This window comes from Prinia subflava, chromosome 7 (genome assembly GCF_021018805.1).
Source record: "Prinia subflava isolate CZ2003 ecotype Zambia chromosome 7, Cam_Psub_1.2, whole genome shotgun sequence".
Taxonomy (NCBI): Eukaryota; Metazoa; Chordata; class Aves; order Passeriformes; family Cisticolidae; genus Prinia; species Prinia subflava.
In genome coordinates this window covers 34,371,299-34,389,735 of record NC_086253.1, presented here as the reverse complement: position 1 = coordinate 34,389,735, position 18,437 = coordinate 34,371,299, and the positions used below count along the sequence as shown (strand labels likewise).

Below are 18,437 nucleotides of genomic sequence, written 5' to 3'. Positions count from 1 at the left end.
GATGAAATGCATCACACGCTGTAAGTGTCCAGTTGTCTTCTCTCACCAAGGAGGTGAAAAAATTATGATCTTAAAGCAGAATCCTTCCATTTCAGAAAATTTCCTGCCTCCGTTTACTGAATTGATCTGTGAGTGAAACGCGCTGTGTGTACAACTCACAGTGCAAGAGCAAATTGTCCAGAAGAAAGTACTACTTGCCTATGGCAAATGCAGAAAAATATTCTGTATGGCTTATCTTTTAAAAACAGCAATATTTTCAGCATGTACTGCAGCAAGAAAACAGGAGATTTCATCAAGAGTTAAGAATCTGTCTGAGCTGTAGACACTACGATAATTAGAATAATTAGTCTCTAACCTAGCATGTTGCTACCATGTAGTTAGTTAATGTGAGGTAGTCATGTTTCTTTGGTAAGTCGATGATTTAGAACTAAAATGTGTCAATTAATTTGGGATACTCTAGAAAAACTCTGGGTATATATATTCCAAATGTATAGATATCAAAGAGAACCAAGAGAATGAACCAGCTGTTCAAAAATATTCCAAGATGCTTTAAAAGAAAAAAAATCAAAAATAGAATATTCATGATGTAAATAAACATTGTTTCCAATTTTAAATTGTTTTCATTGTGATGTAAACATACCCCAAGATGTACTGGGCAGCTTGTTTATTCGGCACTTTCATCAAACTAAGTAACAGATGTTAGGCCTTTCAGGTAGAGATGGGAGATGTTAGATTTATATAAAACCGATTCTATTCAAGTGTTCTATATTTTGAAAAGCAGAGTCCACAATTTCAAGATATTGTATTTCTTGCATCTAGCACATTCTTGCATTTGAGGTGCATGGAAAGGAATGTTAAATATCAACTCATTCAGTGTTTAGTAGTTATTTGGGTAAAATTAAGCATGTTTCACCTGAAATAGATATTAACATTAAAAATCAAACAGGTAATTAGCATTTAAAGATATTGCATTTCCTCTGTAGAATACAGTAAAAGTGTTGTAATTACAGACTTTGATTTTTTTCATGCCTGCTGCTGAGTTTATGGAAATAACCTTTCACCCTGGTTTTTCCACTTATGAAAGAGGGATGGTCCCAGTCCTAGTCAAGTGCTCTGATGCTTGTGGAAGATCAATCTGCTTTGTGTGTGTGTGTTCAGTGTTATCCCTACCACACTGAGAATTCCTTCAGGAGAATATATTTGCAATGACAATTTTTTTGTTGTTGTTACATGCTCTTTATTTTACTCCTTTGAACACAAATTTAATGCTAAAATCAAGCCTGTGTCCCCCTAATATCTGATCAGCAGAATGCTCTCTGGTGTGACATATGTAGCACAGTTCCATAAATTAAATGAGAATTAGTTTGCTGGTTTGAATGTAGTTCATGTAGCTTTATATTTAACACCTCAGTCCTTGCAATCAGAAATTTGTCTTTCATTTGCTTATTATTGGTTTTATTTTAGTAAGTGGAAATACAAATAACTTTTGTATTTGATCCCAGTCAGTATTAAGCTTCTAAAACAACACACTTAGCTTAAACCAAGTTCCAGTAAGTGTGTGTATGTTAGATAACTACTTTAGGATTTCTCCTTTTTGATGCATTGTGAGAACAGGTGTATTGAGGAAAAGAAATATTCACTGGCATGTCCCAGAGATGAAAAATAGGCATTTATAGGAAAAAAAAATTATGAATTACAAGGAATAGTGTAAGAGATTAAAAGGTTTTGATATGGGATGCAAAAACTGTATCCATGCTTAAACAATTATTTTTATCTGTAGAAGAAAAGGTTTAATTAAAAAAACTTTAAAAAGCAAACTGAAAAAACCCCACACCTACCCCTCACCCAATAAAAAACCCAGCAAAACCCAAAACACCCAAGAACAGAAAAACCCCAAACCTCAAGCTTCCTATGCTCTCACATGGCCTCCCAGAAATCAATTACTGAAAACATCAGGATCAGGAGAACTAAGAAATATCCTTGTTTCTGTTGTTTAGCTGGAACTAGGAGCAACAATATCCAAGCTGAGAAGTGGATTTTGGAATTCTTAGGTAGAAAAATCTATTAGTTGATGTCACAGTAATTGGTTTGGGCTACTGCTCTTGTATACATTGAGTCTTTAAGCTATATAGAGCTGTGTGATAAGGAACTGTAGCTCTGAGCTGGAGATGGGAGTGGATCAACTACGTGGTTTTATCTTTGTGGCAGTAAATTATACAGTAGAACTAAGAGATAAGACCCAAGGTTTGGATGTTTTCTGGTAGAGGAAGAGTATAAACAGTGATAATGTGCAAATCAGAAAATATGATAACTACTAAAAAGTCATTTTCAGGCTCCTGACAGGTTTATCTGAAAGGTTCTTGGGGTGTGAGGATCGCTCTGGGTTGCAAGCAAATATTTTAACTCATTAAGTAGCTGTCTTTAGGTTTTAAAATTTAGATTTTGAAAAACAGTAAAATAAGGGCAATCTGTTTGATTCCTTAAAATGCTGGTAAAGCTGTAAAATTTGAACAGAAATGGAAAAGTTATATCTTTGCTAGCTAAAATGTTTTATAATATAATTGAATTTTTGCTAGATGTCCTAGTGTGTTGTATTTTGTGTCAAGAGTTGAAATTGATTCCTTAGGACAGCTACCATCATAAGGTCTCTTGGCTAGTTTAACTATATAGTTAGGAGAAAAATAATTAAAGAAAATCTAGTCTCTACAGCACAGAAACTACCTGAACATTCTAAGATTACTTTTTTCCCTGCTAGTTTGTCTCACTTTGCTCCCTTCTTTTTAATATATGTAATTGACAAAAATAGAATATGCCATTTGGGTCAAGAAAATGTGCTAAAATTTTAGTTAGGCCTTTAAGAAGTATGGTGCTTGTCTTATGTAAGTGATGTCAGTTCAGATGAGGATTGCACTAACTAATGTTATGTGGGCTGCATGGCATTTAACAAACAGAATACCTTGTTAATGCATCATTAGCTTTTTTTTTTCATCCTTCATAACTGGGTGTGCATAAGCAAGCCATGTTTGTTGTTCTGGACTGTAGATTTGCTTTTTCAGTCTTGCCTAGTTACAAATACTATTGATCAGCTGTATCAGTACCATGTGTAGTATGATAAATGTCTTGGGCACCAGCATTCAAAAGTCTCTCAAATGGGCTAAACTATATTTTAATGTCTTAACAGCAGCGTGTTCTTATGGATCTCTGTGCATCAAGTATCCCACTCTGGTACTTGCAGCAAGTCTTTAATCTGAAGCAGTGTCAGGTGTGTTTCTGAAGGGGTTTGCAGCTGAATGTGCTGTATTACTGCTTGTCTATCCAAACAGCATAAACAGGGAAAAATCAACTGCAAGTGCAGAATGGGAGAAAGTAATGTCTTGCCTGCTGTGATGCTCATGAATCAAGAGATAGTTTATGTTAATGATTCCTCTACTGGAGATGAGAATAGTAAGCCTAGTCTTTTGTTTTGAAAGGTTGCTGGAATAGAAGTTGCTGGAATACTGAGTTGTTTGCTTCTTCGTGAACAGATGTGGACTGACAGGTTTAATTTTGTGGAAAGAAAAATTTGTCATGTTAGTGCTAAATTTAAATCTCCTAGATGCATGTTTCTTTTGCTCTGCCTTTGTAGTCTAGATTAACAGTGTAAATATATTGATAGAAAATCTACTTGTGAATAAAGATTTGCAGCAGAACTAAATGCTACACAGAGATTCATACAGGAGGAAAAAAAGAGATTTTCACAGGGGTACCTAAAATATGGAAATATTCTCTCAGGTGGTATTTAATGACACCCTAAAATTTATAATTAGACAAAGCAATCAATCTACTTTTATACTAGCTTGGAAATTTACTGGAGAATGTGAGAAAAAAATTTTTTTTCTAATATTTAAAAATTAAATGAGAAATAATTGTTATATCACAAAACAAATATAGCATATCTCAGATGTCCTGGAGCCTGTTACCTCTTTGGGTGTTGGTATCAGAAAATTCCAAGATTTCTTATTTCTCCTATGTGCCAGTCACTTACTAATTTTCCATGGATCATGAAGGCTGCCATATTCTTCAGGCTGCTTGCTCTGGCAGGAGTACAGTGAGCCTAAATGCAGAAGCTGTACGACTAGAAAAATAATTGGTTAAAAATTATTCTCTGATTGTATATGAATAATTATTTAGGTTTGGAGGGACCTCCAGAGGTTTCCTCATTCATCTCCTTGATCAGCTCCAAGCAGGCCTGGTTAGATCAGGTTGCTCAGGGGTGTGTCCAGCTGAGTCTTGAATCCCAGCAGGGTGGAGACCCTGGGACCTCTCTGAGCGTCCTGTGCGGGTGTTTGCCCATCCCTGTGGTGAATACTTACTGATTTTGGATGAACTAGCAAGTGGGAACAGACTGCTTCATCTTTCTCTTGTTGTCCACTGACCCGTTTTCTTCATCTCCTGGACCTGAGCATAAACCAAAGCAGCTGCTTTCATCCTGCAGCTCTTGCTGGACTGCTTTCTTCTGCTCGTAGAGAACACTTCTTACACTGAAATACTTTAAAAAAATATGTAGTCTGGTTGTAATTTTGTATTAGTGAGATAGAACACACTCCTGGTTGATTCTGCTTCAATAATTGGCTTTCCATTTTCCATAGGAGGCTATTGCAAGGTGAAAGAAAGTCTGTGAGACATTGACAACAATCAGGCAACTGTTTCTTTAACTTTAGAGGTAAGCTGTCATTGTGTTGTTTGCTATAGTATTAGAAGGGAAGTGAAAGGAAAATGGAAAAATAAGATTGGTGTTTAAGAAACCTGACGTTACCATGTATAAAACAGTTTGCCTTTTTCTGTGGATGTCTATAACCAATAATATTTGTGCTTATCTTTTGCCAGTGTTACATACCTTTTACCCTTCTTCCACTGGAGTGCAGATTTCCTACTTCCCCCACCTCTAGTTGGCAAATATTTTAAATAGGTGTGTTTCTTCCCTTTCTCATAGGCAGAGAAAAAATACTGCTGGTTACAGTTATGTAACCACAATGGATTTTATAGGCATGTATATCTGTTAATCTAGTTTTTGGTTGAGGCAAGGACAATCACATTTTTTGCCAGGACAGTATTTCCCTGAAGTTTTCTCACAGTGAAAAAACTTTATTGACTGAAGATAGGTTTTGCCTGCTTTCAAAATGCCAGAGTGCCAGCCACTGTATCTCGGTTTTAAAAACTGGGCACTCATCAATTATAAAAGGGTGATAACAACTCTCCTCTTATTGGAGAAGGTAGGGACTTATCAAGAGAACAAAGTGTTGATTTTATTTCTTAACATCTTATTTACTTGAATTTGTGTTATTCTAGAAATTAAGAAATATGCTGAAATACAAATTTTAGTAAGATTTCTTTCAGAGAAGGAACTGTGTAATATGTTACTGTGGAATGCTATCATTTACTGGGCCAAGGATATACCAAAAGGTTAATTGTGTGTTCTCTTTTTCTGAGGCAGCTTTTTCTTGGAATAGCTGTTTTTAAGCTTTTCATTCCAATTTCTGTCAACTAGATTTCTACAATGAACAGCCCAAATGAGCATAAACAGCAGCTTCTGTTGTGGAATGCACTTCCTTTTTATTTTAAAGTGTCGATTAACCCTTTTTAAAATTTTCTTTTGATGTGTTGACAAAGAGAGACTCGTATATCCCTTTGGGATTTGCCTGCAGTGAACCTTCTTCAAAAATCATGACCTTGGCTGTCCAAGTGACAAGGCTCTCAAGTTGTTCAAGTAGATTTAAATGAGAAGAAAGCAGGATGTCAAATATGGGTTGCTGTAGATGTAGTGTAGCAGCACTTTGTACTGCTTGAAGCACATGTGAGTGTATCAGCCACACAGGTTGTTGCTGACAGGATGGAAACCAAATCCACCATCTACAATGAGACACACAGAGCAACATTCTCATATCTGAACATGCAAGCATTTAATACAGAAAAATGAATACAGGTTATGCTTTCCTTTGTCTGAGGTTAGGAATATCAGCAAAGTCTTGGTAACAAGGACATTCTTTGTAATGTAGATATATGTATACCTTTGCCTTGACAGTCATAACAACTTCTTGTCAAATGAACCAAAAAGTCCCAAGTGAGGCTTTCCCATCATGATAGAACAAGAACTCAATAACTTGTTATTCAAAACCCTGCCATAGAATACATTTCTGTCTTCAGAAACTGGGTTCTTTGCACATTTCCCTGGGAAAAAATGCACTCCAGTGATTGTTTCAATGTGTGCACTGCGTTGTAAAGGGAGTTTCAGAGATACTGTACTTATCAGCTGCACATGAACAGTTTGTGGTTTGAAGAGGGAACCTGGGATGGAGAAATCCAACCTTCTGTATCCAATTTTACCCAGTGGAATATAACATTAAACAATCCTATTGTGTTTAAAGTTTCATTTTGTCTGTTGGAACACTAGACCATACGGTTTATTTGGAGAAGCTTATGGATGGTTTGTTCATCTTTTTTCCATATTTTCTACTTTATATATCAGATAATGTGAGGAAATGTATTGTGAATATCAAAGGTAAACCTTGAAGTTTAGCATGGTGTTAAACTCTACCTTAGGCCTTATTTATTTTATTGGAATACAAAAGTTGTGTCTCTTTTATTTAGGTTGCGCATTTGAACTAAAGTCAGATGGAGCTGATGTATAAAAATCTGGTAACTGTGAAATATTTAATTAGAAAAGGATATGGATCTTGTGTTTCACAAGAACTAGTTGAAGAATGAAACAACCTCAAAATATAATGTGAACCAGACTTGAGCTATATTTTCTGATATAAGCCAGTCTTTTTGAAATTTTCAAAAAATATTGGTGGTGGTGTTTTGGGTTGGTTTTTTGTTATGGTTTGGGGGTTTTTTTTGGGTTTTTTTGTTTTTTTCCTCTTTTCACTGTAGCCAAGAGTAATTTACTTGTCTTATTTTATACATTTGTTTTATGCGTTAGTTTACAAATGGAAAATTTTCTTAGGATATAGTGTAGCTAACTTGTAGAAGTGCTAAAGTTATGCAAATATATATGCTCTGTGAGACAGACTAGAAGGCTGTGTGCCATTAGTTATGTATACAGCTTTTAGCATTCCTGTTTATTGCAATTCATTTAGAGCCATGTTTTGAGCATGTTGCATTGTTTCTTACTTCTGAGTCCGAGTGGAACAGCCTCACAAAAAAATGCCCTTTGACGATATGATTGCAAAGTAGAGTGAATGAGCAGAAGAGGAGCAAGCCAGACTATAATAATGTTTGTAACATTCATTAAGCTGTTTGTTAAGTAATATGTTGGGACAGATGGGTGTTTCCCAGCTTCTATATAGCCCATTATGTGTTCTAGTAAATTAAAACTAGGAAACCTTTGTTGGAGTCATAGTGCTCAAACTGACATCTAATTCCCCCAGACAATAGGTACAAGCCTGCAAGCCTCTCTAATTCCTTCCAGTCTTTACATTTATTGATTCTTTTGTAAACGTGTTTCATCCGGTCTATTACAAACAGCACTGGTTAGAAGTGTGAAGTTTACCACGTCTGACCTAAGGCACATTACAAACAGCAGCTATCTGCCATACAGTCAAACAGTGGGGCATCCCAGATTTACTTCCAGTCACTAGAAAATTTGGACCTTTAACGGCTTGGTTGGTTTGGTTCCTGCTTTGCTTAGAGGGACTGACATGTTAATTCTTTGATCTGTCTGGTTTGGAACTGAATTTAGTTCAGCTATCATTTGTATTCTAGGTTCTAAATGTTTTATTACTAGAGTTGGCTTATATAAGTAGTTTATTTTGATTCAGGACTTCATTTCCCCTAGTCTTGAGTAATGTTTTGCATATACAGATGTACATTTCTTAGTGCAAAGAATGAATTTAATACCTTTTTTCTTAACATGTCAGGGTTTTTGCATGTCTTATTATTACAAAGTTACCAAATAATTCATTCATAATCTCTGAATGGATAGAAATAACAGTAAATTTTAGTCAAATGAGACAATACATTTTTATCAGTTTCTTCATCTTATACTGTAAAACATATGTAATAAATAATTGATAGTAAACAAACACATCTTATTTTTCCCCACCATATTCATCACCAGTTTCAAAGCTTTGAAGTTCAGTAAATAATTTATGATAGTTGTTAGTGTAAGGAAATCTAACTGTACTCCTGATTCTGCTTGCTTTTTGTCCTTGTTGTTCTCAAGCAAAACTTTGATTGGTAGCCAAACTGAATGATAAAGAATGTATGAATAACTGATGGGATTCATTAAACAGATGAAAAATAAATCAGCTATTTTTAATTTCAAAAAAACAATTTTAGAAATATAAAATGAAAATTTTGTGTATCCTAATTTTTTAAAAATTTGTTATGAATTGCATAAGACAATGAAGAAGTGAATGTCTTTAATACAAACTGGAACATGTTTTCAGCTTGCTTTTGTTCTCAAAACTTCAATCAGGGTGTCTTTTAGCCTGGTTAACTATCCTGCTGAGATCTGCTGTATTTGCTGAGAATTTAACAAAAGGTGTGAAAGTACAAAAATGAAGTAATACATGTTTTTGGCCTTTACTGAAATCTTCCATAAAATGTTTTAAATCTTTTGTTTTCCCCAGCTTGCATGGAAAACACAAAGATTTTAGTAAGATTTTTAAGCATTAAAGAGATTTTTTTTTGCAGGTCATTCAAGCTCAAAAGGTTAGCTTTTATTTGTGTCCTTATAAAAGTTCTTAAATAATCAAGTAATATATTATGAGTCTTCAAATGTAGTCTGACTTATCTAAAGTTTGAAATAAAGCTGTAAAAAACAAAATACATACCTCTGACTTCATGCAGAGAGATAAAAATTCTGTGTAATTCTGTAACTTCCAGAGACTGGTTTATGGTGTCTCTAGTTTAACCCTTGAAACAGAGTGAGATCAGCACATGGCAAAGTGGTTTGAATCCATCCTCATTTGGCTGCAAAATGCAATGCAGTGTCAAACCTCTCGAGGAGTTTCACCAAACCGAGCGGGGAGCTGCGGTAGAAGTTTGATGAAACCTAAGAATTTTTTCTTCTTTTTTTTAAGCATTGTGTGCATATAAATGCAGAGGCATGACAGTACTTGTGCTCAAGGCGATGGCACTGCGTAGGAATCTCTGGCCACTCTAACTCTGGGCAGGCTGCAACCTGCAGTGCTTGTCTGCTGTGCAGTTGTGCAGCCCCAGGCCTTTGTTCCTGACACGGGTGGTCTGGGGAGCAGGGGATGTAAATGGGTTCTGTTTTGTACAGCTGTAATTACAATGAGGCGTCACAGTGAAGATTTAAAGAATATTTTCAGTGCAGGGCTGAATATGTATGACACTAACAGGAGGATGCTGTTATTCCATGGTCTAGGGTCTTGTAAGTCTGAGGTTTAGGCTGGCTCGTGAGCCTTTCTACTTAAAGGTGATTTATAGGTATCATGAGCCAGATGTTGTGAAAGTTACCAAGAATAGCAAGGACCTGTTAGGCCTTTCAGAAATTTATTGTCTCTCAAGGTTTCCTGTACACCACTGTTATTTCCCTTGAAATCAGTGCAGCACCTGCCTTGTGTTGGCAAGACCACATTAAGCTATTATTGTCATTAGTTCACCATTTTTTCTGGTGTGGAAGATGACAGAAGAGAAATGTTTTGGGAAGTTTCTGACTTTGACCAATATGGTGATAATTTCACTTGGCAATGGCACGTTACTTCTTTTTCCCTATTGAGTAATAAAAACCTTCTCCAGAAAATGAATTTGTTAGATGATTTCAGGGACAAAAAAAAAAGGCCACCATCTTTTATAATTAAAAGAGTTAGCCTAAATATAGATGTTAGCATTGACTGCTTAGTGTTGTTTGACAGTGGCAAATTGTTTCCTTTAGGGATCTGTAAATGATGTGATGAGCAAGTATTCAATCTTCACTTGGTAGCTTTAGCTGCTTCTTGAAAAGTACTGTTCTAAAAGCTCTTCTCTTTCTCTCCTTCGATGGTTTCTGTCATGCTTGTTTTGTCTATTTTTAACTGCTGCACTGCAAAACCAGTGATAAACAGATGATAAGGCTAATGATGAACACCCATATTCTTTTGGAAGCTTTAAAATTGTTAAAGGATTATCAGCAAATCACATTACAAGAAACGTGTGACTGCAGTGTGATCTCATGCATGTTAATTTTTCACTGCAAGAACAACCTGTATACTCGCCTGAAGCATCTCTGGCTTCATAGATCACCTTGAAGGATTGGGGCTTGCTTTTTGTAAGGAACATGGTTTGCAACAATACATCACCTTGGTTTCTTTGCTCCTGGAGAGAATCTGCTGACAGCAGGGCTATGACAGAACAGGCCATGTCCACCATTGACTTTTTACTTTCAGTGTCACCTTGGGACATCATGTCTGGCTTCCAAGTAATGATAATTTTGTGATGCTGTTTAAGTACTTAACTTAAGTAAAAAAACTTAAGTTTTTTTTGTTGTCTTGTGCAGCTCACTGGCTCTTCAGGGGCTAAGTTCATGAGTTGCAACAAAGTGTGTGCAAAAAATGCTATAGAAGAGGGAAAATCTCAGTCATTTTCAAGCTGTCTTTTTTTTTTTTTTTTAGGAGTCAGGCTTTGTGAACACTTAAAAATTGTGCAGATTTTTATTAAATTGGTTTCTGGTTTTGTAAACATCTGGATTTCTTGGCAAGGAAGATGAAGCAGAAAAAGTGGAAAAAAGACTGACTTGAAGGATAAAAGGAACCTTAACTAAAGGAAGCAGGTTAGCAATTATGTGTGCAGTGCCAGTGTTCAGGCTGGAGCACTGTTCACACACAGAGCTCCGCTATCCGCGGAACAAAGGGACAGCTTACATAACTCTCAGTACAGAGAGATCCAGCAGTAATTTTCATGACCCCTTGTAATCTTGTAAAAGGTGAGGTATTCACAGACTCAATGCTTGGTTCTGCTTATTGAAAATCTTTGGATTAAAGTTAATATAATAAACTTGTGTAGCTATTGGTGAATGCGTTTACAAACCAAATGTTCCTTTCCAGGTCACTAGAATCGCCAGTTAAACTATCAAAAGCAGTGTGCTTTTTTTTTAAATAATTTTTTTTTCTGCAAATCTACTTGAAGGAATAAGTAATTCATGGTAAAAGATATGAAAATTGGAATCTGACAAATGTGTATTTGTACATAACCTTCCTATAAGTACTGAATCTGTCTTAGTCTGTATTTGTTGCTAAAGCAAGTCAAATGTCTGAGGTGGGAACTGGAGAGCTGATAGCAAATATTCATAGTGGAAGCTGATAACAGCCTTAATTAAGCTGCTGCTATCTTTCCATGATAAATTTAGAACTTCTCCATAAGTCATCTGACTTAATGCTTCATTTGCATCCAGGAGTGTTTGATTTAGATCAGTGTCTCTGTTAAGAAATCTGCAGATGTCTCTTTGATAGCCCTAGCTGTCTCTCACAGGAGCCTGGGAGCTTTCTATATTGCAATGTAGAGAAGGAGATGTACATTGACCTAAATCTGACCTTCCAGCATTTAGCCTTTTCAAGATTGGCATACACTGAGAAATGCTTATTTCTTTAATGACTAATGCTTTCTCATACAAATTCTAGAACTCAGAATTCTGTAATCTTTTTTTTTACTGTACTTGCTTTATTTGAAGAAGCTTTACCTTGAAAACTATGGCTAAAGGGACAATTTCAGAAAAATTCTAGAAGCTTTGGTGGGTACAATCCAAGACAGCTCTATTCATGTAGTATTAATTGCAATTAAACTGAAAAGTTCTAAGATAAAAAAATGATGTGGTGAATTTTTTGACTAGCAATTTAGTATTATGTCACCAAATTGTTTGGATGGATTTATTGTCTCTGACGATTTTGCTTTCAGCAGTTGTATGCATTGTAAGTGCCTTAATCATTACTCACTGAACTGTCTGGGACTTCTTTTTAATCCTTTTGTAAATTTTCAAGGCAGGGAACAAAATATCTTGATCTGAAAGTTAATGCTTGTATTAGAATTTTTTGATCAAAAAATAAAATGTGACTTTTTTTTCCTGTCTGGAAATTCTGTCATTATTTCTGAACCAGACATTTTAACAGGATTCTTCTTTATAGTTAATAAAATGCATGGGAGAGTCCAGGTGCTACTCCCTCACAGAAAGTGAATATGCACTATTCAGAAATGGTAGTTCTTACAGTTTTCTAAACTTGAGATGAAGTAGATCATGAAGTTGATGTAAATTATGAAAGTCATCTGCATGTTTGTCTAGAAGTACAGCATTCATGTATTTTGTGTGAAAACAAACACAAAACAGATGAGTTGTTTCACCAGAACCTGAGAAGTGGTGGGGAAAAAGGAGCTGTGTCTGAGAGATGTAGAGGCTCTGATGAATATGAGCACTTAGAACAGGCAAAAGAAATCAAGTGTATTCTGCTCTATTCCTGTTGTCTGTACTCGTATGGGCTAACTTTTTTTCCTAGCTCTTTTCTGCTTTTTACTGTCTTTTTTTTTTTTTTTTTTTTTTTTTTTTTTTTTTTTTTTTTTTTTTTTTTTTTTGCATGGTATACCTCTGGATGAATTTTTAGAATTTTTTAAGGAGGACCTTGAAAATTAGTTTTTAAATGTAGTTCTTTGCATGCATGTGCACTTACGCATCTCTGTTGCTCTGTGATGCTGCTGATTCTGCAGCGTTTCCTGACTTCTGAGCTGTTAGGATTTCTTGGTGTCATACCTTGGGGGCAGGAAGCAGAAACCGACAAGAAATACCAGCCAATGTGCATAACTGTGGTGTGCTTCAAGTTACAAAAGTTGCCCCTTGGGCAATTGGCATTTGTGAGAAACTGTGAATATAATATCAGTAGTCTTCCTATCTAGCAGTCATTAAGACAGCAGCCAGTTGAGTGGAAGTTGTACCTGGAATGCTAATTTTTTTGCAGTTGTCTCTAACCATGTCTCTAGATGGTTAGTATAGTTGGATAGTTATATATTTTTTTAGTAGTTTTATATATATGCATATAGCTATATTGATAGCACATGTGACAGATAGCAATTAGCTAATAATCTGTCACAAAAGTAGCTTAAAAATACTTTTCCAAAAAACTAAGAAGGTAGTGTTTACACTTGTGAAGTCTATATTATTCTGTTGTATTTGTCTGCTTGTAATCAGATTAGTTGTATTTTTAAGAAATTGAAACCAAAACTGTAGATATTTCTCTGTCCAGGGATATGTTACTTTGCTGATGTACTAGGAATGTTTCTGGACAAAATAAATATTCTGTGTGAATTGTTCTGTGTATCAGCAGGTGTAGGAGCACCAAACAGGAGGGTGCAGATCCAGAACACACGTGGGGCGTACACTATCTGAAGAGATTCTCTGCTTTGTGGTTAGGAAGGTGACATATGTAAGAGACTCTTACAGATGAGTGGATATCAGTTTTGCTTTGTTGCCTCACTCCCCTCAGTTTACATACTGCGTCTTTGCTGCACTATTTGCAAAACACTTCACTGTAGTAACTGTGTTTCCAAAGTGCTGCTGAGTACAGAAGCAGATGGCAGCTCAGTCATTTATCCATCTTGTACTATTTATTTCTATTATTTCTCTGGAAAAAAATTAATTGATATTAAAGCTGTTGCTTCCTGTCTCCTGCTTCTCTTGCTTGCTCATTTTTGTTTATTTTTTAAGAGGAGAAGATAGAAATCATGTCTGGTTGCTGTTGGTGGTTTCTCTTTGGTCCTTCTAGTCATGAATATTTTAGTTCTGTAATGAGAGATCTTTGAAAAGTTGTGGAAGTACCAATGTCAAAAGTTTTGACGTACCAAAAGACTAATAATTACCTAAGACAAATTAGTTTCTTCTGTTTCTAGAAGCACACATATCAAGATGATGATAAGAACATGTCTAAAATATAAATTAGGGTTGAAGATTTGTGTGGGTTTCCTGGGGACATAGGTAGATACCACCAGTCTAGCTTCCTTCCATTTTGTGCCCTTTTGGACAGTGTGGGTTTTTTTAAAAGACTTCTGATGACTCCTCATTTGAAGTAAACAGCTACTTTCCTCTCCAGCAGAAACTGTGCCAGGTGAATTTGGCGCTGCTTCGAGAACTCTGCTCACAAAGGTAACTATCAGCAATTCATCGCCTACACAAAGGCACAAAGGTTGTAACAAGTTGGGTCGTGTATGGTCTCAAACACCTCTTTTTTATTTATTTATTTATTTTTTTTAAATTTTAATTTTTTTTAATATTTTTTAATTGTTTTTATGAGACCATGGAAAAGACTGTAGGGTTTTTTTGTACTTAGTTGTCAATCCTTTAGAATATGGTCAGAACGAAATAATTTTAACAAAATCAATTGACAGTCTGCTGAAAGAGAAGACTTTGCTCTTCAGAAAACACTTCACTTATTTGAAGTACTAGACCATTATTCTGTGTGACACAGTTCATTGGATATATTTGAAATACAGCTGATGGGCTGGAGGAATAAACTAAATAATCCAGGGTAGTAAGCATGCACTGACGGTGACTGTCATTTCACTAAAGAAAAATATGTAAGGTTAGAGTAAATCCCATTGCCTTAAGAGCTGGGGAGAAGGGTTAAAAATGTAGCAACCTTAAGGCTGAGCTGAAGTTTATGTTGCAAGATCTGTAAGCTAATCAATCAGTACTGCAAAGATTTGAGCTGGAGTTGTGTGTCCTCTGTTGGAGGACTCTACTTTCTTTAAGGAATGATATGATCACACAAGAGCTATGTGGACAGACTTAATTTATATGGGTTGTTAAGTGTGGAGAAGATGGTGGGGAAGAGAGCCATTAAAATGTGTGTCCTGCCCTCACCTCTGTTTGCATGATGGTCATACATTCCCCTCCTGCAAGTTTGTGGAAAAGGTAGAGTGAGTGGGAGAGCCAGGAAACAGTGTTGATCCATCAGCTTAAATAGTCTCTGCCATCTTCTGATTTCAGCTCACACACTGCCTTACATTTGTGCTTGCTGCTGTTTTGAATGCTTAGCTGGTGGTGTTACAGAGGGAGGCAAAGCTGACAATTAGCTGAGCTGTTACTCAGAAGTCTGCATGGTGCTCCAGTTCCCAGATAGATGCAGCAAGCTGGGCAAGGAAAACACATTCTGTGAAAGGTGGCTGCATATTCTCTTTGGATATTGCAGTGTGAATTTCACCATGAGTTTATGTGAATGAAACCACATTTTATTACTTTTTTCACTGTCTTTCTTCAAAACCCAAATCCTGGTGTGGAAAAGGAAAGGGCACAATCCTGGACTGGTTGCCCATAGCACAGTAAATGGTCAGGAAGAGGGTGGTACTCTGTGACTTGTGTATGCCTCTGGGAAATTGAGATTCTTTCTCAGATCTGATACGCAAAGAACTGTGAATCCCAGAATAATATTACTCATAAATTGCCCTACATTAATTTCTATTCCAATTCAGTGTAGCACATGTAAGTGAAAATCTTGGAAATACGTTTGCTAAATCATGTGGTAAATGGTCTTGTTGATGACTGCAGAGTTGCTCTGGGGTTGGAGCTATTAAACACTTATTATGGGAATCCAACAGGGCAAATTAAGAGAAACCTCTGTGTGTGCTTGTTATTTTAGGACTTTTAAGCTTTCTTCTGAGAGACCTCATGTAGGATCCCATGACCTAAAAAGACTTGATGTCTTTCAGTCAGAGGTTAAGTCTTAAAATCTCATTTACTGACCTATAAACAACGGAAATAATCACCTTCAAGGGAGGGTTTAATGTTGTTATTCTTTAATGATAAAAAGCTGAATATTGCTGTTAATAATATCTGTAGCCTTTTAGCATTCTGCCTAGTTTCATGGGGTATTTTCACTTATAACTGTGTCTTTTTGTAAATTGGGGGGGATAATTTAGGTTTCATTGTAAGTAACTTACAAGCAGGTTTCTTATTTGTTTGTAACACTATTGTAAGCATTTCTTTAATTTGGGAGTGTTCAGATGCAGTGGTTGTAACGTAAATCTGTACATGAGTGTTCCTTGGAAATACTATTCCAAGTACCCAAAACCATTGTGTATGGTAGAATTTGCCATTATAATAAATTCTGTCATAAAAGAACTAATGCATGGTATTTTTTGCAGGTTCTAACTGTTAGATTTCAAGGCTTAAATGTGAAATCCATTTAAAACAAGTATTGCTCCTATTTACAGTGCTTGCTGGATACCTCCCCAGATGCAAGATTTTAGAGATTTAACAATTTTTAATGCCAGTGTACGAATGTGTCATTTTACACAAATTTCAAATTTCACTTTGGAACAGGTGAATCGTCTCTCTCACTATTTCTCTTTCTAACTTCACCCAGATTTCTCTGGAATAGTATCTATTTGAAAAACTGCCATAGCCTTCTAATGCTATTTTTTGCCAGGATCAGAAGTGTTTTCAGTAATGTGAGCAGCATTACTCACAGATCTTGAGTTCCAGCTGAATCAGTTCAGTCTTTTGATGGCATAATTATTTTGCCAGCCATCGCTCTTGTAACAGTGGAACTCCCCTTTGAGGAAAAATGAGGTCATTCATCTTTTGTAAGATTCATACATGAGCTTTATCACTATAGTAATAAAATTCATTGCTTGGTTGGAAACCACAAAGGACTCATACCACTAGAAATTGTCACCACACAGACGTACATTGCCACGTGCACAGTTAGGTTGCTATTAGAATAAGCACATCATACTGCATCTGTAAATAAACAGGGAATGTGTGGTTTGGATTAATTTATGGAATATTGGACAGTATGAACAAAATCATAAAAATACCTGAAACAATGTAACAATATTCTGTCCTTCCTGCTTTATCTCAGATTCCTTGGTAAGGTTGATTTTTTTTTTTTTTAATTTATTGTATGCATTTACAGATAATATTCTGGGACCCTATGTTGTCTTTAAAGAGCATTTTCCCACCATCCTTGCCATTTTTTTTATAAGGCTCTGTTATCTGCAGTTTGCATAGGCAGTGCTTAGATGGCTTCTCTGTAAACTATGTTCTAACCATGTATACTCACCAGTATTCACTTTTTTTTTTCATTTTTATGTCTGTGTTTTGTTTGAAATATTATTAAAAGTATCCAAAATTATTCCTATCTATGGTTACAGATGATTTAATAATTACAGCATGTAGTACAGGGTCTGACTGACTTCATTGCCATTAAGGAATTATTTTCAGTGATATTTTGGGAAGTTTCTAACACTGTGAACGAATGTGCTGGGCTGGGAGCTGTAGTAGCTTTGCTTTGGTGCATCTGCTTGTGTTGTGAATAATTGTCATCAAGCACAGGGGAGAGGCGTAGAGGTCGGGCAGTGGTGCTGCTTTACCTGCAGCTGCCAACCTGCCCTGATCTGTCTGCTGCACAAACCACAACGTCCTCATGGCTTGCAAATGACACTGCCTGTAAGGCCTCACAATGCAGACAGATGAAAAGAATAACTGAAGTCTAAAAAAAGGTGTGTTCAGGCTTTTTTTCCAGGCTTTTTTAAATTTTTTTTTCCTATGGTGCCAAGCACTTTCAGTTTGTATTTAAGGAAAAAGGTGCATAGCATTTTGTAGGTGGCATGCAGGGATGCCTGGTAACAGCAGTATAGAACTTTCCAGTCCAGAGGAGTCCTGAAAGGAATTTCAGACTTCTGCTTGCAAAGGCAGCAATAGAAAGGATGAGCAAATGGACTGGAGCAGAAACAATTCCCTTTGTTGTGTGGGTACATAAAAAGAACTTTTTAAATGAAGATTGTTAATGAGTCCATTGTTGTTGATGTATCACAATGAGCTTCTGTTAGCCTCGTCTTTTTTAAGAAAATCAAGGCAGCTGAACACATGCATCCAATGTGCGTTGAATGCTAAAGCAAATTCAAGGCATTGGCTGCCCTTCTTAATGAAGAATTAGGGGTGGTGGGGGAGGTGTAACAGATGAATGAAATGAATGAAATTAATTTTAATGAAATTAAGTTTGCACATAGTCCCAAGCATGCTAATATCTCTAGGTGATACCCATCTCCTTAATTCCAAGATTTGTATTATTTTAAGAGCTATAGGTATCTACAGAGAAACAGTAAAACTAATTTTGTACCCCTTCACTTTTATCCATTTGTTTTCCATCTGTTTCCCTCTTGGATAGAAGGTGATTTGTCAGGAACCTGTTACCCTTATAAGTCGATCTTCTACTAAGGTTTTTAAAGCATCCCTAAGATCCTAATAAGCATGGAAAAAGGAGAAAGCTTCTATTCCTGCAGACTACAGCTGAAGAGTGTTTCAGAATATTGTGTAACAAATCACTGCAAGCTATTCTGTACAAATGATGAAACTGGATAAAATACCATATGGTGCTGCACAGTACTTCAAAGAATTATTTCAATATTTTGAATGGGCTAAAATATCACATGCAGATTTATTCAGTCTAATTGGGACTTCACAGTTGTACTGT

The 18,437-nt window shown here is 36.1% G+C and overlaps 1 protein-coding gene across 1 annotated transcript in view; it reads left to right on the top strand.

The window, feature by feature from the left end:
• The window catches only part of TENM3 (teneurin transmembrane protein 3), a 1,292,929-nt gene that overhangs the window by 919,830 nt on the left and 354,662 nt on the right, over positions 1 to 18,437 (top strand). The window contains exon 12 of the mRNA XM_063402168.1: positions 4,629 to 4,702. The gene's annotated coding sequence lies outside the window, so the exon portion shown is untranslated. The remainder of the gene's footprint in view (positions 1 to 4,628; positions 4,703 to 18,437) is intronic.